We start from the raw sequence: 23,976 nt of genomic DNA on the forward strand, positions 1-23,976 counted from the left end.
TGTGTGCCTCTGAATTTTATCTTCTTCACTTTTCTTCAAAATGTGCCCTGATCTGGTTTTAACATCCTTCCATCTCCAACACATATCTGCATGATTGTTATATACATGCAAGACGTACAATAAATGCTGGTTACAGAACAGACTTCAGTTAAGTGGCTCTGCTTCTCAGGGAAGAATATGACAGTCAAGGGCTTTCCCCCCTCCAGGGCCCCAGGGTGCCACAATACCAGTCAATTTCCTGGGAATTCAGGCCGTTACTGCTTTCCCACACACAAAAACAAGAAAAAAATAAGTGAAGATATTTCTATGGAAAATTCTATGGAAAAAACTACCTGTAGTAGGGTGAATAGTGACTCAGAAGATATCCAGGTCCTAATCTCTGAAATCTGTGGTATCTTTTTTCAGAAAAGGGTCTTTGCAGATGAAATTAAATTAAAGGGTTTTGAGATGGGGAAATTATCCTGGATTACAGGTGTGCCCTAAATGCAGTCATAACTGTCCTTAGAAAAACAAAGGGGACTTTGACACATGAGGAGGAGAAGGCCATGTGAAGATGGAGGGATTTGAAGATGCTGGCCTGGAAAACTGGAAGGAGGAGGCCTCGAGCCAAGGACTACCACCATCAGCCCTCCCACCACCAGAGCTAGAAGAAACAAGGGATGGATTCTCTCATAGTCTCCAGAGGGAATGTGGCCTGCCATCACCCTGATTTCAATCTGGTGATACTGATTTTGGACTGCAGTTTCTAGAACTGTGAGAAAATAAATTTCTGTTGTTTCAAGGCATTGAGTGTGTGGTAATTTGTTACAGCAGCAATAGGACATGAATATACTACATCGTGGTCCTTCTCCTAGCTGGCTGCCCAATCTCTGCACTTACTTCTCTATTATTTTGGAAGCCCCAAAATATGTGATCAGAAGGTCATTAAATCTACTATCAGAAGCCCTGGCCTCATCTGCCCACTCCTCATGTAACAGCCGGGTACACTTGCTACTTGTACAAATTCCCTAAAGTTATAGCTGGCCCCAGGACAAATGAACAAGAGGAATGATATTGACCTTCAGGGAGTTCAGTTTAGGAGGTGAGACAGATGGGCAAAAGGCAGGGCTGTTGGGGAACCCAGAGGTTCACAAAACCTTTACCCAAGGTAGGGGGAAGGATGGAGGTATGGCAGGGAGGACTTTCCAGAGAAGGTAATGAAATATGAACTCGGTAGTCTCACTTAGAATAATAATATCCGACATTATTGCGGCTGTCTGCCAACCACCACATCAGGATCACCAGAGCAGGGGATCTCATGCAGAACACGATGTAAAAGTGCCACCCGGTGAGGTGGTGGCCTTCCCTGACTGCCCAGTGCGCAGCACAGAGGAGCTCACGGAATCATCATGGTGACAAGTGAGGCGCTATTTTTACCCAGAGTTTCCTAATCAAAAAACCACGAGGCACAGTAAGTTCTCATGATTAGTAAAGGGTGGGGCGAGAGGTGCTGAGAAACGAAGCCCCAGGTTCATTCTCAGCCTCTGCTCTTAACCATTCCCGGGGTGGACATTACTGTTGTCAGACAGGGACAGAGTAACTCAGTGTGCAAAAACAGATTGGTGCCTCTTTGTCTGCCATGACCTAAGTAGCTACAAATCCCTGGTTTGGCTTAATGTCAAAAAAAAAAAAAAAAAAAAAAAAAAGGAAAAGAACATTGACATTCAGTCATTTCTGGATTAAATGCAGTAACTTTTAGGTTCAATGAGTCCCCTTTGGGTGAATCCCTAGTTAATTTGGAATCTTCCTCACTCTCTTAGTTCTCCCAGGGGACATCTGAGTGTAAAGACTCTTTAGCACAGTAGCTTCTGCTAGAAAGTTTGTAGCATCCAGATGGGGGACTCTGGCACTCAGTAGCCCTGCCCTGACTTGTCCTGGGTACCAGCTCAGCATTCTGCATCTTCAAAGGTGACAGGGTGACACTATAACCTTAAGCATCAAGTCCTTGTGCTCTCTCTCTTCCTCTACCTACCAAGGACTCTGACCCTCAGGCTGTCCCTCAGCAACTTCCAAATCCTTCTAATGCCATGGACAGTCCCAAAGTCAAGGGAGGCCATCTCTCTGTGCTCCAAGACCCAAGGCTGACTACATGGTGTGTATTACTATGGTAGGTTTTTGGTTTTGGTTTTGGTTTCTACTTTGTTTTGTTGGTGGTGGTGGTGGGGGTTATTCTTAAATACTTTACAAGCTAAAATCATTTTGCATATGCCAACACATATCCCAAACATACCTTAACCACAAAAGTTCATACACTTAACCACAAAACTTCAAACTCTACTTTGCAGCAGAGTGGTGCGGGCTGCATAGTGAGGTTATTCATCACACATGCATAAAATGTCTACAAAGGGGATTAGGTGCATAATTACTGAGTACCTACAAGTCTGGTCATCAATATATATCATCACAGAGAGGTAAATTGAGCAAGGGGACAGAGGAACTCCTCCAAGATATTACCTGATCTAGTTTTAATTTATGTTAACACTTTCTCTGCGAACTCCTTTGGAGGGGACACTAACACTTTGGATGCTTTCTAATGTGATTCCAGGAAAGCCACTGACCAAAGCCTCTCCAAGTTCATGTCACTCCAGATCTGAATGCATTGAAACCCAACTGTCAAATGGATGTGCAGATTCACAGATACAGAGGATCTGATTGCCCATCTCTTGCTTGCTCCCAAGATCTTCCCTTTCTTTCCCCCAAATTTTACAACTGGTTTCTGGTAACGATGGCACCTTGTTTTCCACGGTAAACAGTGCACATTGAATGCAAATGAGAGAAGGGAGGGTATGTGATGACTAGAACCAACATCCTACCTCTTCACGGAAAACCTCAGAGGATGTAAAGCAATCGCAATGGCAGAAAAGCCAGGAAATGATGTGTTTCACTTACTAATGTTAGTGCTTTAACAATGAAGGACATATGCTATGGACTCCCAAAATGCATAGGTTGAAGTCTGATTGCATCTGGAGGTGAGGCCTTTGGGAGCTGATTAGGTCTGAGGGAAGATCTTTCATGAACGGGATCTGTGCCCTCACAAGAGACACAAGAGAAATGAACTCTCTCTCTCTTTGCCATGTGAGGATCCGGCAAGAAAATGGCGGTCGGCAAACCAGGAAGTGGGCCCTCACCTGTCACCAAATATGCTGGCACCTTAATCTTGAAATTCTCAGCTTCCAGAACTGTGAGAATACATTTCTGTTTTTTTTTTTTTTAAGATTTTATTTTTATTTATTCATGAGACACAGAGAGAGGCAGAGACATAGGCAGAGAGAGAAGCAGGCTCCCTGCAGGGAGCCCAGTGTGGGCTCTCAGGACCCCGAGATCACACCCTGAGCCTAAGGCAGATGCTCAACCACTGAGCCACACAGGTATCCCCATTTCTGTTATTTAACCTGCCCCATCTGTGGTACTGTTATAACCCAAACAGACTAAGACAAAGGCTGATCACACAGAGTTTAAAGACTCGTCAGTCATAACATAATCTCCCTTCTTCCTTAAGCAAGAGAAACCTCAAAGAAATGACCAAGAAAAAGATCATGGTGTCCTTTGATACATGCTATCCAGGAGGCTTAACAAAGTGGGGTACCTCTTGTTTAGCAGTTTTTGGGCCTTTGGTGGGATTTGATATCCTTGTCAAGTTCTGATCTTAAAATGAGGCCTTTGCTTTACTTCTTTAGAAATTTTGGTGGTTGGGGAAGTGGGGTGATCACTTAACACCAACCTTCACCCAAGGTCAGAAAAGTCAGCTGCAGTCATTTAAAAACTGAAAATTGAACCTGACTAGCTGGTTGCCATTCTTATATTTTCCTTCCTGTTAGGTCTTAGTTATCAGGAAAAACAAGGAGGATCAATGAGAAAAAGAAAATAAATCTGCAGTGAACTCAAAGCCTTTTTTTTTTTTTAAGAAATACTATCAGTAGGTAATATTTTGTGTCCTCTGAGCAGAGCCAGCACAGAGGGCCCTGATGGAGGGAGAAAACCATTAAGAGACTAAGCATAATTAACCATTAGAATTCATTAGTGACTATCAGGGTGCTTAGCTACTTCTGTAGATTTAAAATTAAGCTTAATTTCTAGAAATAGACACATAGGGGAGGTTTCTGCTGGTAAAGCAGTCAGGGATGTCTAAAAACCTCCCTTTGCCTATGGGATGCTCTTCAAGGTTCTGCTATGTTCTCCATAGACCCCACTGTGGTCTCGATGGCCAGTCCTGCTCTTTGAAGAAAGGAGCTTGGAAAGTATGAGATTCTGAACATTCAGGTCTTCATTTATTTATTTGTTTATTCATTCATTTAGCAAATACTGGCTGAGTACCTAATATGAGCCAGGCATTTTGTAAACGCTGGAAATAGGGATATAGACAGGATGAACTAAACTCTCTGTTTTCAGGAGCTCATATTCTAAAGCAGGGATAGGCAAACTTCCTTCTGTGAAGAAACAGATAGATAGTAAATATTTCAGGCTTCATAAGCCATGTGACTTCTGCTTCAACTACTATTGTAGTTGACCTAGCAGACCTGGACAATATACAAATGAATGGGTGTGGCTGTGTTTCACTATAACTTTACAGAATAGGTGGTGGGTTGGATTGGCCAACAGGCTATAGTCTGCTGGTCCCTCTTCCAGAGACTTCATTGATTAAGTTTAGCTTCCCTTTGGGTTTTTTCCACTTTCAGTTTTAGGAGACTATACATCCTATTCATTTTTTTTTCAGACTCCTTCACCCTTCTTCCAAGGTCAGCAATTCTGCCTTTCAGAATATGGCAAGAGTCTGCTCCCTGTCATCAGATTTCACTGATGCTCCCCCACTGGCAATGTAGATACACAAGTACCTACAATCCAGGGCACCAGGTAAATCCTCCCTTGTGTGATTAGCTACTAGATTCGCTGTCATTGGTTCACTTGTCCACTGCATGGATTCTATATGCCTGAGTCTACGTAGACTCCCCCAATATCAGAGGAATTATTAGACTATCCCCTTCAACCTGTTGCCTTTTCTCTACCGGTCTGGACTTTCTCCTAATACCTTAAATAGTCAAGGGACCATTAAGCCCATTAAGTTTCTGTTCCACTAGGGGAGTGGTTCTAGACCTCATCTGTAATCACTGCACTGCAATAAACAAGAAAAAATAGCCATGCCCCAAAGACTATCAATCATTTTGATTCACTTGACTTTCGTATTGGTTGATGAGTTGTTTTAGAATGGATATAGCAAGAAATAGTGAGAAGCAAGGAAAGAAGTGGGTGCACATGGATGGTTATGTGTGATGATAGTTGGAGTTTAATGGAAGAAAGTAAGAGTGGGCTTGTCAAAATGTATCATAAATGCAACAAGTGGAGAACATTTTATGTTCTTAACAGCACCAAGTTTCTATTTGGGGACAAAACTGTAAAACTGTCTTTGTTGGAAAAATTTGGCACTAAAGGTATTCTGTGTTAAATTTTGTGTTAAAGGTGACCCATGCTCTCCTTTTACTGCTAGACAAAATTTCAGCAGGTGGACTTGTGCTACTTGTCTTAAAAGATGGAGAAAAATTGCAAGCTCTTAGGCCACTCCTGTGGGGAGGATGACATGCAGAGACATAGGGTTAGGGTGGATAGAAGGATGGTCCCTCCATGATCGTAGAAAGTCTTACCCAAAATGTCTTCAGTAAATTCTACTAAATACACAAGTAGGGACACCTGGGTGGCTCAGTGGCTGAGCATCTGCACTTGGCTCAGGGCATGATCCCTGGGCCCTGGGATTGAGTCCCACATCGGGCTCCCTATGGAGAGCCTGCCTCTCCCTCTACCTATGTCTCTGCCTCTCTCTGTGTGTCTCTCATGAATAAATAAATAAAATATTTTAAAAAATACACAAAGATTTGCATGAAGATTTCTGTTGGTGATTGGACAGTGACAGTGGAGAAGGATCTGTGTTTCCACTGGGGTTCATGTGAGGCATCCTACAGAAAATGATGCATAAGCTGGAGCAGAAGAGGTTGAGGAAGCAGGAGAACTTAATACTTGCAAGAATTCTCAAAAACGTTTGAGTGGGCTTCACAATGACCAATCCTCCACAGATCTCAAGGGGCAAGGAGGATCAGGATTGGTATCTATGTGTTACATGAGCAAAATCCAAAACAAAACTGCACATATTTTAAAAGTAAGATATCTGAACCAAGCCAGTGCCAGAATTGTTATGAAATAAGCAAAGTCATCTTTGGAATTTTCAATGTTCTCTCTGTGCACCTTTGGCTCTCTACACCAACCTTCTCTCTCTTTACAACCAATGTTCCAGATTGATCACAATGCCCCATCATTCCATTGTCACAAAACCTACTATAGGAATAGTTTATGAATTTGTTTGTGTCCAAGTGTAAGAGCCTGCAATGTTAAGACTACCGCTCAGGAATGTGAACCAGCGCCTTGACATAGAGGCATGATGTGCTTACAACGAGGTTTAACGGGTCAACCAGCATGCAGAGGCATTCTAGAAGAGTTCCATTTAAGTGTCTTTTTTGTGTGTATATTTTTTATTCGAGTGTGATTTGCCAACATATAGTATAACACCAAGTGCCCCTCTCAGTGCCCACCACCCAGTCATTTAAGTGTCTTTAAAAACACACCAAGGCAGAAAAATTTAAGTTTGAGCCATTCCACATACCTTATGGCAAAATATATTTTAAAGAAATTGAAGAATAATATCCTTAATCATGTAAAGTTTTGTGAACCCTTTACACAGCAAAAAAATATAAATAACAAAACCAAGGAAATATGACAGTGAAAAAAATTATTTGCAACACATAGTGACAAGTAAAGGACTTAATTGTCTTAATATGTAATTATTTTTTAAGTTCATTCATTTAACAAATACTTATTAACCATCTACTATATGTCAGGTATAGTTAGGCTTTGCTCTGGGGATACACAGTGGGCATATGAGATAGATAAAGTCCCTATAATCTGTAGTGTGTGTGTAATGAGTTGTGGGAGGTGTTAAAAAGAGAAACTCTAACATCTCAATGAACATATGCATGAACTGATAGATCCAATAAATATAAAAGTTGATAGTTTATACAATGGTATTCAATGATGTACAGTGGAATGTCATTTTCACCTACCAAATTGGTAATGATAGGCTTAATGTTAAGGAAGATGTTAGGGGAAAAGATTTCCTATTTATTGTTGTTGAGAACATGAATACCAATTCATGACTTTTCACGGGGGTTGTTTGTCAGTAGTATAAAAATCTAAAACTCATTTGCCCTTTTCCTTGGCAATTCCACAGCCAGGAATTCATGCCCCAGTTACATTCATTCATTGTACAAAGAATGAACTGTTTGCAACAGACAAACACTGGAGACAACTTTATTTTAAGTAGGCTCCACACCCAGCATGGAGCCCAACATGGGGCTCAAACACACGACCCCAAGATTAAGACCTGAGCTGAAATCAGGAGTCAGATGCTCAACTGCTGGAGCCACTGTGGCGCCCCAGGAAACAACTTTTTTTAATAAGGGAGTAGTTCATTCATATGAGGTAGATTCCATCAAAGGAATGCAATGCTGATAGTAGAAAGGAGCCAGATTTGTATTTGCTGTTGTGGAAAGAACTTCTCATTATGTTACTAAGTTAAAAAAAAAAAAAAAAAAAAAAAAGCAAGACAGCAAGAGCCTCCATTTGTATAAAGTAAAAAGATACAGACATACACACACACAAGGATACCAAGAGAAACTCTAAAGAGTAGTTATTTTGAATTGGAAGTTTGGGTGGAAGGAAGGCTCTTCTCATTGCATAACTTCTTTTTAAAAAATCACAGGTTATGTATTAGTCTTTCAGCTGAAAAAATACTATTTAATTTTTTTAAAAGCCCTGAGGGGCCCCTGGGGGGGGGCTCAGTTGATTAACTGTCTGTCTTTAGCTCAGGTCATGATCCTGGGGTCCCAGGATGGAGCCCCCACTCAGACTCCCTGCTCAGTGGGTAGCCTGCTTCTCCTTCTCCCCCTGCTCATGTTCTGTCTCTCTCTCTCTCTCTCAAATAAATAAATAAAATCTTTTAAAAAATAAAAATAAAAATAAAATCCTGGATATGCAGAGTATTTGTAAGCCCAGTTGTAAACACTAGAATGCCTCTGAGTTCCCATGAGATGATGCTGGGAGGTAGAATCTCACAACAGGGGTCTGCCCCCCACAACCTCAAAGAGAAGGGTCTGGTCCCTCATTGGTCATTCAGGAACCTGAACCTGGGTCCGTGAAGGCCATTCCATAAATGGAAATACCTTCGATGCAATACTCTTCTGAGGCATCCATGCATCCAGCCCCTCTATGCCAGGGTCAGTAAACTTTCTCTAAAGTTAGGCCAGAAAGTAAATGCTTTAGGCTGCCTAGTTTGCTGGCTTCTGTTCTATGCCAGCTCACAGTGGGCAGCAGACAGCCATGTGCCAGGCGCTCTACAGCAAGATGATGGGTTTGTGACTTCCCTCCCATCTGCAGTGAGCAGACTATCTGGGCCCCCACAGTTGGATGCCTCAGGGCATGTGCTTCGCTCTGCTCCTCCCACCTGCTACACTCCTTGTACAGGAGGTGGAATCTTAAGTCGGGGTCTGAGTTCTCAAACCTCTTGTGAAAGTACTTCCCAGGCCCTCTGTCTGCCATCTCTCACTCCACCCAGCTCACCCCCACAAACAGTCTACCTCTACTTTCTGGGTGAAGTCTCCCATCTCTGTCACTTATAAGAGGCAGACAGAATCACTGACTTCATCCCTCCCTCTGAGTAGCTTCAAGCTCTCTCTTCCTTTCCTTATCAACCCTCCAGAACTTAGTGTCTGCTGGAAAGGTCAACCAAAACCTCCTAGTCCTGGCTCCAGCCTCAGTAGACCATCCCTGTGAGCATCTGGCTTCTAGTAGGCTAGTTTTCATGTGAGTTCTAGAAGTTCTGTTCCTAAAGCAGCATTGACTGCTTGCCCTAAATGCTTTGAATAGTGCCCAGGAGAGAAATGTGTGACATAGCATTCTGTGGAAGAAATATCTGATAATGATAAACAGGCACCAGGAAAGAACACTTTAAAAAAAAAAAAAAAAAAAACCTGGCAGCAGCATCAGATTAGGGGAGGAAGGATTCTGATGTGAGCCTCTGGCACAAAAAGACGGGAGACTCCCAGGTCTGAGGGATGAGCATGTTGTCATCGTGGCAATGGAGGACAGAAAATTGGGAGGGAGGTTAATTTATTTTACCTGGGTTGCACAAAGGCTGCTTCCAAGCAGGGCAGCCTCCTAGGTGCTCTGAGTCCAGGGCAGGCCTGTGGAGGGAAGTGAGATGCAGTCGGTGGTGGAGGCTGTAGGAACCACAGCACAGATGTGGCTGCTGTGTGTCCGGGCCAACTTCCTGTCTGGAACTGGAGCCGATGCCTGCCACAGCTGTAGGAAGAGCCAGGAAATCTTGAGAAACCATGTGGCTTCATGGCATATAACCACCACCAAGCACCAAAGAGTTTGGTTCTCGATTAGTTCCACTGTAGATTTAGATAAGATAAACGTCCATTTCCTCATCTGTGAAGTGAGGGGCTGAGCCATGCTGACAGCTGATGGCCTTTTCAGCCCAAACTTTCTGCAAATTCTCTGACACTGTTGGAAACTTTTCAGGTCTAAGCTGGAACTCCAAGCCTAGCTGTTTCTTCATACTGATGCCTTCTCTTGGTTGTATCCTCTTATTCTGTCAACTTACCATCTTTGGTTCTCTTTTCCTGTCACCTCACCCAGAAAGACAGTGAATCTGTCAGAGTCACTTCATACAATTGTTTTCTTCATTTAGCAGAAAGTTGACTGTCTGCTGTGTGCCAAGCACAGTACTAGACCCAAGGGACTCAGCGACTATGTTAGTCACAGTCCTTTTCCTCATGTTGCTCATGGTCTAGCCCAAGTCAGACAGGTAAATAATTGTAAGATACATACCATGAGAGGGAAGTAGAGGGTGCTGTGGAAAAGTTGGGGGAGCACTTCTCCCGGTCTCCAACATCAAGGAAAGCCTTTGGGAAGCAGAGCTGGGATTGTTTCAGGCAAAGGGGAGCAGCATCTACAAAGACCCAGAGGCAGAAGAGAGAATGGCACATTCAAGGAAACAAAAGAAGTTCCAGATAGACAGGGCTCAGAAGGAGAGGGGAATTTGGTGATAAGTGAGGTAGGAAAGGTAAGCTGGATCACCCAAAGTGACAAGCAACAGCCTAAGGGCCATTAAAAAGTTTTGAGGAAGGCGGTGGCATGGCCACATTTGAATTGCAGGAAGTTAGTTTGGGCTACCATGCTAAGATCAACCCATAAGCGAGGAAGGTTGGAAGTGGGGAGCTCTGTCAGGAGGTTACACCAGTTACCCAAGTGAGGGAGATGTGGTGGGCCTAGCAGTGTGGTTGCAGGAGGGATGGTGAGAAGGGTTGGAGAGACATGTGTTTGACAGAATCCATGAGAGATTGGCTATGGCAGGGTGAGAGGTAGGAGATATTGAGAGCAAGGCCCAAGTTTCTGGTTCTGAGTGGGTTCACTGGCTCAAAATTGAAAAACATGTTCATCATGACATCTGCCAACATCTTCAAGCTAATCTCTTAGAGAAAGGAATGGATACACAAAGATAAACTAACCAGGCTGTGTAAGGAGGGCATAGAGTAGGGGCTTGGAGGACGGAGAAGGTGGGGCTAATTCTTGACTCAAATATGCATTAACTGTTTTGTGCTGGATGAGTCATAAGAATTTGGGGTCTCTGCTTCCCTCTTCTGCAAACTGGAGTTAATGTTACCCATCTCACTGGGCATAAAAAATATTAAGTATCCTTGTTGTTTAAGACATCTGAAGTCAAAACTTGTGTCTTTCAACCCAAAACATCCTAATTTATTTGGAATTCCAGGGTGGGAAATTTAAACTTAATATAGGAGGACAGGCTGTGTCTTGGAGGTTGTTGAGGGATAACGGTTTTTATATGAGATATGATTATGTCATAGCGTATAACTCTGTAAAGTGGTGTGATGTATAAAAGCATGGAATGTGACTTGTGGTAGTGTGTAGCATGCAGTGTGTGATATATGATAGCATGTGATATGATAGTGTGTACCGTGTGGCATGCAGTGTGTGAGCAGAGTATATACACAGTGACTGTGTGTAGTGTGTCTTGTGTGACACATGGTCTAGGGTGGTATACGATGTGACCATGCTGGTGTGTATTGTGTGATACCTGGTGTGTGGTAGTGTGTGATGTGACCATGTGGTAGCATGTACTACATGACTCACAAACATAATGGCATGAGTTGTGTTCTAGGAAGATTAATCCAGCACAGGGTGGTTTGGAAGAGGAAGTAGACACCAGGAGACAAAGAGGCCAGTTGGAGGCTGTTTGGCTGGGCCAGGTGAGAGGTGGTGAGGGTGCTGGCAGGAGGGACTGTGCCTGGGGTAGTAGATGTGAGAGATAGGACAGCAGCATATGCCACCTGAGTGTCCTGCAGGCAGCTCAAACTCAACATGTCTAGAACTGAAGTTCTTATCGCCCTTCTAGAGTCTATCCTTCCTCCTGCTTTTCCTCGCAAATGGAGAAACCATCCAATTGCCTGGGCAGGAACCTCTGAGTCATCTCAGCCCCAGCTTTCCCTGATCACTCAGTCACACCAGGAACTTGGCCACAGAGAGCAATGGCTGTGTCAAGAGGCTTCTGCCTCTGCTCTGCTTTTCGAGGGCCCCCCCAGATCACAGGCCATAGGGCTCACTGAGGCTGCCATGGGGAGAGGAAGGCCACGGGCACACCCTTGTTGACATTTTGGGAACAGGGGGAGGTAGACCGTAATCGGAGGAGTAGGAAGAACATAGGAACAGAAACAAAGGACTGACAACGTTTAAAGCAGGCTGGTCCACAACATCCAATCCAATACAGATGTCAAAGGGGATGACATCTGGAGGGAAAACTGTTCCATAGTTAAAGCTTCTGATTAATTCTCATCCCATGAAACATAAGGGAAAGGCTATGCTTCCATGATACTGAGACACAGAATGCAAAGGCAAAACTTTACGCAACTCATCTTTTTTGGGCAGTATGCAAACTCAAAAAAATAATAATAATAAGGAGCAAGTTATTGAATTCAAACTTCAGCAGGTAGAAAGCAGAATACTTCACTCAAACTAGTACCACAGCTATACATTTCTTTAGTCTGCAAACACTGGTGTGGAAAATAAATGTAATTTTATTTGTTTTCCTACAATGAATTTTGCTTCTGTCTTGGATTTCCCTTTCACTTACAAGCTCGTCCAAAACATTCCATGTAATATGGTGTAGCTGCTATGGAAAGCAATATGTGGTTTCTCCATAATTAATTTAAAAATGAAACAAAATCATCATGTGACCCAGCAATTTCACTTTCAGATAGACAGGGAATTGAAAGCAGAAGCTCAAAGAGATAGTTTACCCCATGCTTAGAACAGCATTATCCACAATATCCAAAAAGGCAGAAGAAACCCAAGTGTCCATCAACAGACGAATGAATAAACAAAATATGGTATATTCATATTAATGCCTTAAAAAGGAAGAAAATCCTGACACATGCTACACCATGGGTGAACTTTGATGACATTATGCTTCATGAAATGAGCCAGACGCAGGACAACTACTGTGTGACTTTTATGAGGTTTCTAGAGTAGTGAAATTCCTGAAAACAGAAAATAGAATTTAGTGTTGAATGAGGACAGAGTTTCAGTTTCACAAGATGAGAAGAGTCCTTTTGATGATGGTAGCACACCACACCTGTATTTAATGCCACTGAGCTGTACATTTAAAAATGGTTGAGATGGAAAATATTATAGTTTTTTTTTAAAAAAAAGAAGAGAGAAGCAAGAAAGTGATTTTTAAAAAGGTTGATCTAAAATATTCCAAAGAAATTCAGTCACTTACATGTTATTCTCGGGCTTCTTATATTTAAACTCAGGCAATAGCTTCCGTGGTCTCACTTGACATCATGGGGGAATAGAGGAGGCAATGCCTGTGGCATCTCTTCAGGCATCCAGTGACCCTGCCCCTCCAGACTCTCAGACCCCTGCAGTCCCCTGCTAGAAGGTCTCTGCCAGTTTCTGCTGTAGGACTCCTACTTGTGACCATGACTCCCCTTCAGGTCAGTCAGCTTCAAGCCCAGCATGGAGCCTGACACCGGGCTTGAACTCATGACCCTGAGATCAAGACCTGAGCTGAGATGAAAAATCAGATGCTTAACTTAGCCACCCAGACTCCCCAGTCAGCTGGCTTTGATGAAAGCTCTGGTGGCTTCCAATACTGAGGTATTACAAGAAGTACTTCTTTTAAAAAAAAAAAAAGATTTTATTTATTTATTCATGAGAGACACAGAGAGACACAGGCAGAGACACAGGCAGAGGGAGAAGCAGGCTCCATGCAAGGAGCCCAATGCGGGACTTGATCCCGATGCTGGGATCAGGCCCTGAGCCGAAGGCAGATGCTCAACAGCTGAGCACCCAGGAGTCCCACAAGAAGTACGTCTATGAACATTCTCATTCGTGCTCCTGGTGAACATATGCTTGCCCTTCTGTTGGGAATATACCTAAAAGTGAAACCGGGGTCTGCATATGTTCAGATTTAGCAGATATTGCCACACTGTTTTCCACTGCGGTTTACCAATTTACGCTTCCACCAACAGCACACAAGAGATCATGATTGTCCCATCAACACTAGATGTTTTTTACTTTTTCATTGTAGGCATTCTGGTGGGTGTGCTGAAGCGATGCATTGTGGTTTTATTTTTGCATTTCCCTGCTGATGGAGTTGAACCTCTGTACATAGGTTTATTCACCATATTGATACCTTCTTCTGGAAGTGTCTGTTCAAGTCTTTTATTCTTCTTTCTATTGGTTTTCTTGCTTTTTTATTGATCAGTAGAATTCATATATGCATACAGTATTTATACATTATATCTTTATGTATATGTTTTCCTTTTCTTAAGATTTTATTTATTTATTCATAAAGAGAGAGAGAGGCAGAGACAGGCAGAGGGAGAAGCAGGCTCCACGCAGGGAGCCCGACGCGGGACTTGATCCTGGGTCTTCAGGATCACACCCCGGGTTATAGGTGGCACTAAACCACTGCGCCACTGGGGCTGCCCTCTTTATATGTATATGTTATATAAAATTTATAGTATTATAATATATGAATACACATAAATTGCATACTATATGTATTCTGTGTATGAATCCTTTATTGGATATATGTATTGCAAATAATATAACTCCACTCCATAGCTTGCCTTTCGCTCCTTTCATGGTATCTTGCCATACCTGGAAATTCTTAATATTAATGTGATGCACTAATTTTTTCCTTTACGACTAGTGGTTTTTGCACCACAGTTAAGAAATCTTTACCTATACTCATACAGACATTTATCTAAAATCTTTATTGTCATACCATTCATATTTTCATCTGCAGTCTATCCGGAATTGATTTTTGTGTGGGGGTGGAATAGAAGCCAAGATTTTTTTTCCATATGGATATTCAATTGACCCAGTACCATTTATTTAAAAAGACTGTCCTTTCTCCAATGTACTGCAGTGTACTACTGTCACAAGTCAGGCGATCATATATGTGCAGGCCTGTTTATGAATTCTTTCTTCTGTTATACTGGCCAGTTTGTCTATTCTTGGGTCAGCATCACACCATCCTACTTACTGTCATTTCTTGGTGGATCTCAGTGTCTAGTAGTATAGGTCCCCAGCCTTGTTGTTCCTCCTCTTCAAATGCACCTTATTATTTTTGCCCCCTTGCATCTCCATATTCACTTTTAAGTCGGCTTTTTAATTTTACACACACACATACACACACACACACAAAAAAAACCTGCTGGAATTTTTAATAAGATTGCATTCAATCTATAGATAAATTTGGGGAAAATAGGCATGTTGACAATTTTAAGCTTTCCAATCCATGATCATGGCATATAGTTCTATTTATTTAGAACTTCTTTAATTTCCCTCAATATTGTTTTTGTAGTTTTCAGTGTAGAAGTCTTCACTAATTTTGTTACATGTATTCCTAAGCATTTTCATGCTTTCTTAATTTCCTATATCATAATTATCTATTTGTTATCTTACTAAATTCAAGTATTGATTGTAATAGTGTGTAGGGATTCTTTCAACTTAATTTTCTATTTGTGTCTGGCATGTGGAAATAAAATTGATTTTTTATATTGACCTTGTATCCAGTCATCTTGCTAAGTCCAATTCTTGATTCTAATTGTTTGTAGATCTTATGAATTTTCCATGTACACAATAAGTATCTTCAAATAAATATTTTTCCCTTCTCAATTATTAAGCATTTTACTTAATTTTCTTGCTTTATTGTACTTGCTAGAATCTCTGAGATAAGTTGAATAGAAGCTGTGAAGCCACATCTTTGTCTCATTCCCAATTCAGAAGCCGAGTTTTTAATAGTACTTTTAATTGGGATGTTTACTGTAAGACTTTGGTCTCAATAGTTTCAGATGAGTAACCTGCTATCATTCAGATCCATGTTTCTCTAGAAATGATGTGTCCTTCTTCTCTGGCTGCCTTCAAGTTTTTTTCCTTATCTTTACCTAAGTTTTCCAAAGTTTAATTTTGATGCATCTTGATGAGAATTTATTTGGGTTTATCATATGTGTGATTCTTATAGCTTCTTGAACCTGTAGGTTTGTGTCACAAACTTTGGAGTGTTTCCAATCATATTTCTCTGAAAACTTTTTCAGCTCTGCTCTCTCTTTCTCTCCTTTGGGAACTCCAATGAGACAAATACTAGCTCTTTTGTTATTGTCCTACAGGTACCTAAGGTTCTGTCCCTTTTTTATCCATCTGTTTTCTCTGTATGTTCAGGTTGAGGAATTCTACTGATTTGTCCTTAAGTTCACTGATTCTATCCTGTCATCTCCATTCTATGACAAACCCACCCACTGGACCTGTTCAGTTCTTTTATTCCTCAGTTTTATAACTGACTTGGGTTCTTTTTTGTTTTTATAACTTCTGTTTCTTTGCTGAAAGTTTCTATTTTTCATTAGTTCAAAATAACTTATAATTGTTTTTTTGAAGCATTTCTACCATAAGCTCTTTAAAATCCTTTTTAGATAATTCAAACATTGGATTCACCTCATCATTGACATCTGTATTTTCTCATTCATCTTTGTGATTTTTCTTGTTCTTGGTATGACTAGTAACTTTTTATTGTATCCTGGACATTTTGAATATGATAATTCGACACTCGGAATTCCACATAATCTTATTTAGCGGGTAGGCCCCTCTTGAGGTGTTGGTAAGCATGTTCAGCTTTCCTCGGGACAGTGCTGACACTACCCCTGAAAAGGTGGGGACCCTGACTCACATTGCCTCAATGAAGACATGTCAGAATTCAGTCCCCCAACACTTTCTCAGGAAAAGTGGACACCACCTTCCACTGCCTCATTATCTTCAAATGGAGGATAAGATCAGCTCTCCACCAGGATTCATTGATATCCAGGGAGGGCAACAGCAATAGGCTGGCTCACACTGCTTTGTGACTGAAGAATGAGTGTAGAATCTCAGCTCCCTGTTGGCACCAGAGGAAAGAGAGGGTGGGCAGAGTGCCGGCTAGCCCTGCCTTTGACAAGCTCATTCAGCCTTGTTGATTCTAGGTGGGGAGGTAGAGTCTCAGTTCCCCACTGGGCCATGCTGACATGGGGTGGGAGTAGGGAGGTTGCAGAAACAGTGTCTTGACTCCTCTGCCTCGTTCCACATTGTTCTGACTTGTTGATGTTGGGTGGGATGGAGGCTCTCCATACTGGGCTCCTCTCATATGGAAGAGGATTATTTAAGGGAATGAGCAGGCGTTCTGACTAGCCCTGCTTTGCATACCTTGTTTAGTTCTCTTCTAAGGTGGGGTAAAGCCTCATCACTGGACCTTCCTGACACCGGAGGGAAGGTGGTGAAACCAAATGGTGACTATTCCTGCCTACCACCTCTTCATCATATCCCATTGCCACAGGGTAGGGTGGAGACTCTGCTCTTCACAGGACCCCACGAACACTATCTGGATGGGGGATTTAGAGCACTGCCTACTTCCATCAAGCAGGGACTGCCTGCTTGGTTCCCCCAACACTACCCAGCAGTCCAACCATATTGTCACTAACTCCTTCTGCCAGGTGAGGGATGGAAGATTACTTCATGCTCAGCCCTGCAGACACAACCTGGCAGGGGAAATCAGAGCAAGACATCTGCTTCAGTGCAGAGTGGGGTTGTGCAAGATAAACCTACTAGAAACTTCAGAGAGGGCTGCAGGTTTGTGTTTTGCTAGAGTGTAGAGGGTATTGTCAAAAAGGTCTTCTTTTGACAGGCTATCCTTTCCCCAGGCCTTTGGCTGGGGGAAACATGTTTTTGTATATGTCTGTTGGAGGTGCTGGGCTGGTGGCTTCTGCTGTGTCCTAACAGGCATACGCGGGATACGATATGGAAACCCAGGGAATTCACCACCACATTGTTCCTGAAATCCCAAGGATCCTGAGCAGCCTGCCTCCTTCTCTCCAACTCTCAGACACTTTGTATCCTTGTTTATTGTATTATGTCCAGAGTTTTTAGTTACAAGGGGAAGGATCAGGGAAGAATGGGTTACTGTACCAGTAAGTCCCACATTGTTCAATTTTCATTCTGTATTTTGATAGAATAAAAGCTAGCTTTTTCATATTTGATTTCTATTCTATTTCTATGAAACCTTTTAATTTAGACTTCTCAATCTGCTTTGTTCCAAGTTGGCAACTAAACTATCATTTTTGCTACCATCTCTTCTAGTAAGACCTGTCTGCAGAGATATATGGCAAATCAGTTCTATAGGAAAACCTAAAAGCTTTGACTTGCAGTCAGAGAATTCCTATGGTAGAAGTACTACCATCACAGTTGAGCTCAAGCTACAACATGAGGTTGCTGAATGTGGAAGTTGGAAAGAGCATGCACAGATGGCTCCTGTGAACCTTCGTGAGCTGGTTCCAGGACACCACCAGCTGCGTGCAGTCTTGCGTGCTCCTCTTTTCTCTGTTTCTGGAAGAAACCCTTCAAAGGGGTGGATGTTCTAAGGCTATGATAGGAATTTCAAATTTCTTTTTGTGACAATGCATAGGAAAATTATTGGGGAGGGGGGGCAGCAGCATCCCTAATCCAATCAAAGATCTGTATTTTGGGGGCTAATATTTTAATCAAGGCTTGGAGAAGAGCATTAGAACTTAACAGGCATGCTTGCCTCCCAACAGCACAGCCAGTTGCTGCAGCGAGGAGAGGGATGAGCCCACTATTTGGTTTGTGTATCACGGAGGGGACTCAAAGCCGAGAGCCAGCATTTAATGCCTTTAGACAGTAAAGAAACTCCACAGAGGAGTCGGAGTAGAGGCAAGGATAGAGTATGAGGGTGGAGAAGCTTGTATCTGAGGACTAATCAATAATAAAGAACAAAAATGTCTTAAGACATTTCTTGGTACCTTTGCATGTGATATAAATACTGTTTCCTGTTTTCCTATGGAATTTTCAGAAAAATTTACTAATGCAGATGGCACTATAACTTTTATTTATTTGGAGGAGGATGAGAAATAGTTCACATAGCATATCATGGTGCAGACCCTGCGAATGATGAGGCCACTGAGTGGGAGCTCTGCAGCTTCAGTACTGTTCTTCATCCTTTCTCATTTTTTTAAACTTATGTTTTGATCATTTTACTACACTTTAGGCATGATGTGGAGTTTTATTGTTGTTCTGTGTTATAGTCCTTTCCCTGAAGTCTTCTTACATTATATTTTGTTGGGGCACAATGATATTTCAATGGTCTTGGCTCTAATCAGCATACTGTCTTTGTGAGGACATTCTTGTGACTCAACCTTCAAAAATTCATCTACCTCCACTCCTGCAACCAGCACTGTCATTATCTTCTCTTGTGTGGCTCTTTGCAGAAGCTTCCTCTCTGATCCCTCTACTGTCACTCTGGACTAACTATAATCTAACTCCCAGAGACCAGCCAGAGTGAGCCTGGTAAACACAAATCAGATCATAGTACTCCTCAGCTCAAAATCCCGCTGTATTATCCCATCTCAGAGTAAAAATCAGAATCCCTTCATAGTTTGTTAAGACTCTCTCATTCACCTTATTTCCTACTGTACTCTCTTTGGTCCAGGCACAGTGGCCTCCTAACTGCTCCCAGAACACACCAGGTGTGTCCCACCTCAGGGCCTTTGTCCTGGCTGTCCTCCCAGAATGATACACTCATCCTCATTCTCGAAATATTCCCATGGCTCTGCCTCTCTCCTCCAAGTCTTTGAGCAAATGTTACCTTCTTAATGAAGCCCATCTTGCCAGCTCATTTAAAACTGCAACTCATTGCTGTTGAGTTGAATAAGTTCTTTATAGATCTTGGAAACTAGCCCTTTATCTGATACGTCATTTGCAAATATCTTCTCCCATTCTGTAGGTTGTCTTTTAGTTTTGTTGACTGTATCCTTTGCTATGCAAAAGCTTCTTATCTTGATGAAGTCCCAATAGTTCATTTTTGCTTTTGTTTCTTTTGCCTTCGTGGATGTATCTTGCAAGAAGTTACTGTGGCTGAGTTCAAAAAGGGTGTTGCCTGTGTTCTCCTCTAGGATTTTGATGGAATCTTGACTCACATTTAGATCTTTCATCCATTTTGAGTTTATCTTTGTGTATGGTACAAGAGAGTGGTCTAGTTTCATTCTTCTGCATGTGGATGTCCAATTTTCCCAGCACCATTTATTGAAGAGACTGTCTTTCTTCCAATGGATAGTCTTTCCTCCTTTATCGAATATTAGTTGACCATAAAGTTCAGGGTCCACTTCTGGGTTCTCTATTCTGTTCCATTGATCTATGTGTCTGTTTTTGTGCCAGTACCACACTGTCTTGATGACCACAGCTTTGTAGTACAACCTGAAATCTGGCCTTGTGATGCCCCCATATATGGTTTTCTTTTTTAAAAATTCCCTTGGCTATTCGGGGTCTTTTCTGATTCCACACATGTTTATAGCAGCAATGTCCACAATAGCCCAACTGTGGAAGGAGCCTCGGTGTCCATCGAAAGATGAATGGATAAAGAAGATGTGGTTTATGTATACAATGGAATATTTCTCAGCCATTAGAAACGACAAATACCCACCATTTGCTTCAACATGGATGGAACTGGAGGGTATTATGCCGAGTGAAGTAAGTCAATCGGAGAAGGACAAACATTATATGTTCTCATTCATTTGGGGAACATAAATAATAGTGAAAGGGAATATAAGGGAAGGGAGAAGAAATGTGTGGGAAATATCAGAAAGGGAGACAGAACATAAAGACTCCTAACTCTGGGAAACGAACTAGGGGTGGTGGAAGGGGGGGAGGGCAGGGGTGGGGGTGAATGGGTGACGGGCACTGAGGCAGGCACTTGACGGGATGAGCACTGGGTGTTATTCTGTATGTTCATAAATTGAACACCAATAAAAAATAAATTTATTATATAAAAAAATAAAATAAAATAAAATAAAATAAAATAAAATAAAATAAAATAAAATAAAATAAAATAAAACTGCAACTCACACCCCAGCCGCCAAGCTCTTTATTATCCTCCTTTTGGTCCCCAAGGCATCTTATCAACTTCTATTGTAGGAGATCATTCCCTTATTTATTGGGTTTATTGTTATTTGCTCCTCCCACTAGAGTGTGGTCTTCAAGATTCAGGGATTTTGTTTATTCTTTCCACTGAAATATTCCCATAATCTTATACAATGCCAAGCATGTATAGATACTCATGAAATATCTGATGAATTAATGAACAAAAAAATTAAAAGATACTAATTAAAGATGTGATGGAGAAGAAAATGGAGACAAAAACCACATGTTTTCATTATCAGGATTTTGACAAATGGTACATTTTAACTCATCACTTACTCTTCCCTGGAGAAGAACCTACAAACTTGACTCTTAGCACCCACATTATTGTTATCAAGAGAAAACAGTTAACTATATTGTAGCCAGGACCTTTAGCTGCTGAGTCTCCTGCCCAGAATCCTGAGTTGGAGGAGATGCTCATCTTGTCTCATCAGAGCTTTGAGTACTCAAACTCAATTATTATAGTTTAATTCAAAACATCAAGCTTTTGTCTCCCTTAACTTCTCCCCTCCCCCACCCCAAATCATACAGTAGACTTGTTTCAGACATGAGAAGAGAAAAGGCATAGCAGGAAGGAAAGGGAGGAGAGAGGAGAAAGAAAGAAGGAATTTACAAACCTTTACTTTTCTCAAAAACACCAACTCACCTGGGAGTACCAACCACACATCTCTGCTCCCACCCTCCTCCCTTTGATTCAATTAAAAAGAGCTACAAAAAATGTCAACCTGACGTCAGTCCAACTCACTTTTTAGTGATTGATGCAAAGTACACATTTGTAAAGTATATTAATTTTTCATAATGAAATACATTTAGTCCTCCAGAGATTTTTAGGAAGGTATAATTCCCAATTTCAAAAAATAATAGAATTTAACATTATTATGATTGGGTGACAAAAAACAAACTAGCTAAAAATACCCCATCATAAAGCATTTTAAGAAACGTGATGAGAGCTATTGAAACTACTTTTTCTTTTCATTATCAGTAAGTGTTATTACTTTCCATTTTGTATGTCATTTGTGTGTGCAAGTTATCTGCCAGGGCCTTGTAGAATGGACAGTTTGGTCATTGTATTAACAGTGTGTATGTGTGTGATTTATGTATGTGAGCTTTGTATGTGATTTAAAGTCATAGGTAATAAACTCAAATCCATTCAGAGTCCAAGTAAGTACTGTAGATATCTGGGTGCAACAGTGAGTCGAAGCTTACAGGTGAGTCTGACTGGGGGCAGATGCTACTGACATCCAGACATGTTACTATTCAGGATTTGGCTCTGGCATATCCAGATTGTTGCATTAAAAGAAGAGAGAGAGAGAGAGAGAGATCTGTATTTATATGAAATCTGATTTACTTATTGGCAACTATTAGATTTTACCATATGAAAATCACTTTTACAGATTAAAATGAGCCAAATAATAATTTCATGTGGTATGGCATACTGAATATAGGTCCCCAAGACTAACCTAGGACCAATAAGTGCTTCCTTATATGGAAAAAGTGTGTTTGCAAATGTAATTGAGTTAAGGACCTTGAGATGGGAGTTTATCCTGGATTATCTGGGTGGGCCCTAAATGCATCACAAATGTTCTTATGAGTGAGGAGAAAGTAATTTTACACAGAAGGGGAGAAGGGAATATGACCAGAGATTGGGTGATGTGGCCACAAGTCAAGGATTGCTGGTAGCCACCAGAAGCTGAAACATTCAAGAGACAAGCCTTCTCCTAGAGCCCCTGTCAGGAGCACAGCCTTGCCAACATCTTAATTTTAGCCCAAAGAAATTGATTTTGAACCTCTGGCCTCCAGAACTGTAAGAGAATAAATGTGTGCTGTTTTAAGCTACCAAGTTTATGGCAATTTGTTACAGCAGCCATAGGAAACCAATGCATATGGGTAAATATACATGAATTAATTCAAATATATACACATACACACATATATGTATATGTATATGCATGCGTGGGTTCATGTGCATTTATATATAAAGCAACATGCAGGCCAATTAAAGTACATCTGCAGGATAGATCTGTCCCTCAGACAATTAGTTTGTGTCTGTTTTAAACAGTTCACTACTAATCTTTCTCTTATCTATGGTAACTGGAACCGTGTGCTACTCCTTCATCTAATATGTATATTTTTTAAGATTTTATTTATTCATTCATGAGAGACACAGAGATAGAGAGAGTGGCAGAGACACAGGTAGGGGGAGAAGCAGGCTCCATGCAGGGAGCCTGACATGGGACTCATCCCCCACCCCTCACCCCCACCCCCACCCTGGTCTCCAGGATCCCACCCTGGTCTGAAGGCGGCGCTATACCGCTGAGCCACCCGGGCTGCCCCATCTAATATATTTTCAAATCACTGCCAGTGGAAGGTAAAAGATTTCACCAAAACATTACTCAATGCCTTGTATTTCCCCAAATCCCCATGCAAAGGCTTAATAACTCCAGATTTTCTTTACGTTTGATGCATTCATTGAGAGAAGAGTGACCTCACATATTGTCTTTGGATTCGACTGAAGCGCAGGATATCATGACATACCTGGTCAGGAGGGAGGAGAAGCTGTAGGCAAAACCAAAACCTGTTCCTTTCACGGTGCAGGTCTGTAGGTGCGCTCGTCTGGCTGGTGCCTTCCCTGGAGACCCTCGGCTCCGGAACTGGCCCCTGGCACCCCTTGCACTATTTTCAGCTCTATGATCTCAGCTCTCGGGCTTCCACGAGGTTCATTTCTGTCTCCCTAAAATATACGCTTTCCTTGGGCTGCCTCTAATGTGTGGCTGCTGTCAGCAACCGGGAGCAATTCCCTGGCTTCCCCCAATCAGCCCAGCAGCCTTCCTCCTGCTGTGCGGTGCAGTGGGGTTACCCCAGTCCCATCTAGACAAGAAGCTTAAGCCAGAATGTGACTCCACACCCGGCTTCCTGGGGAAAGTCTCATTGTGATTTACAGCTGAACCAGAAAGTGTGCTTGGTGATGGAACGGATTCATATTCCCTTGCAAGTCCTTTGTCTTGCTAAGGGCAACCAGCAGCATGAAGGATGGCCGCAGACCTCGCTCAGAGTAGCGGGGGTCCAGGGCTCCCCCAAGGAGAGAGAACTCTGAGGGTGTGATTAGCTTCCCTTTCCCTGCTTCCTCACAGAAGGCAGAGGCAAGACTGGAGAACGTTTTAGCGGCGCAACCATGCCGCTGGTCTGCACGAAATAGACCGTTTTCTTTTTAATCATAAGGGAATAATTTTTCTCCACTTAACCATCAGTTTTGTCCTTTGAAGTCAGATCTTGTGCTAAGCCCAATTTGCA

The 23,976-nt window shown here is 42.0% G+C and overlaps 1 long non-coding RNA gene across 2 annotated transcripts in view; it reads right to left on the bottom strand.

The window, feature by feature from the left end:
* The window catches only part of LOC112908673 (uncharacterized), a 38,209-nt gene extending 14,658 nt beyond the window's left edge, over positions 1 to 23,551 (bottom strand). Inside the window, exons 1-3 of one of the 2 annotated variants that reach the window (XR_003232968.2) lie at positions 23,221 to 23,471; positions 9,973 to 10,093; positions 9,256 to 9,438 (exon numbers count right to left, since the gene is read on the bottom strand). This is a non-coding gene — a long non-coding RNA (uncharacterized lncRNA). Of the gene's footprint in view, positions 1 to 9,255; positions 9,439 to 9,972; positions 10,094 to 23,220 lie in introns of both variants that reach the window. The other variant, XR_012002536.1, reaches the window with a different exon arrangement.
* Positions 23,552 to 23,976: the final 425 nt, after the last annotated feature.

This window comes from Vulpes vulpes, chromosome 1 (assembly GCF_048418805.1).
Source record: "Vulpes vulpes isolate BD-2025 chromosome 1, VulVul3, whole genome shotgun sequence".
Lineage (NCBI taxonomy): Eukaryota > Metazoa > Chordata > Mammalia > Carnivora > Canidae > Vulpes > Vulpes vulpes.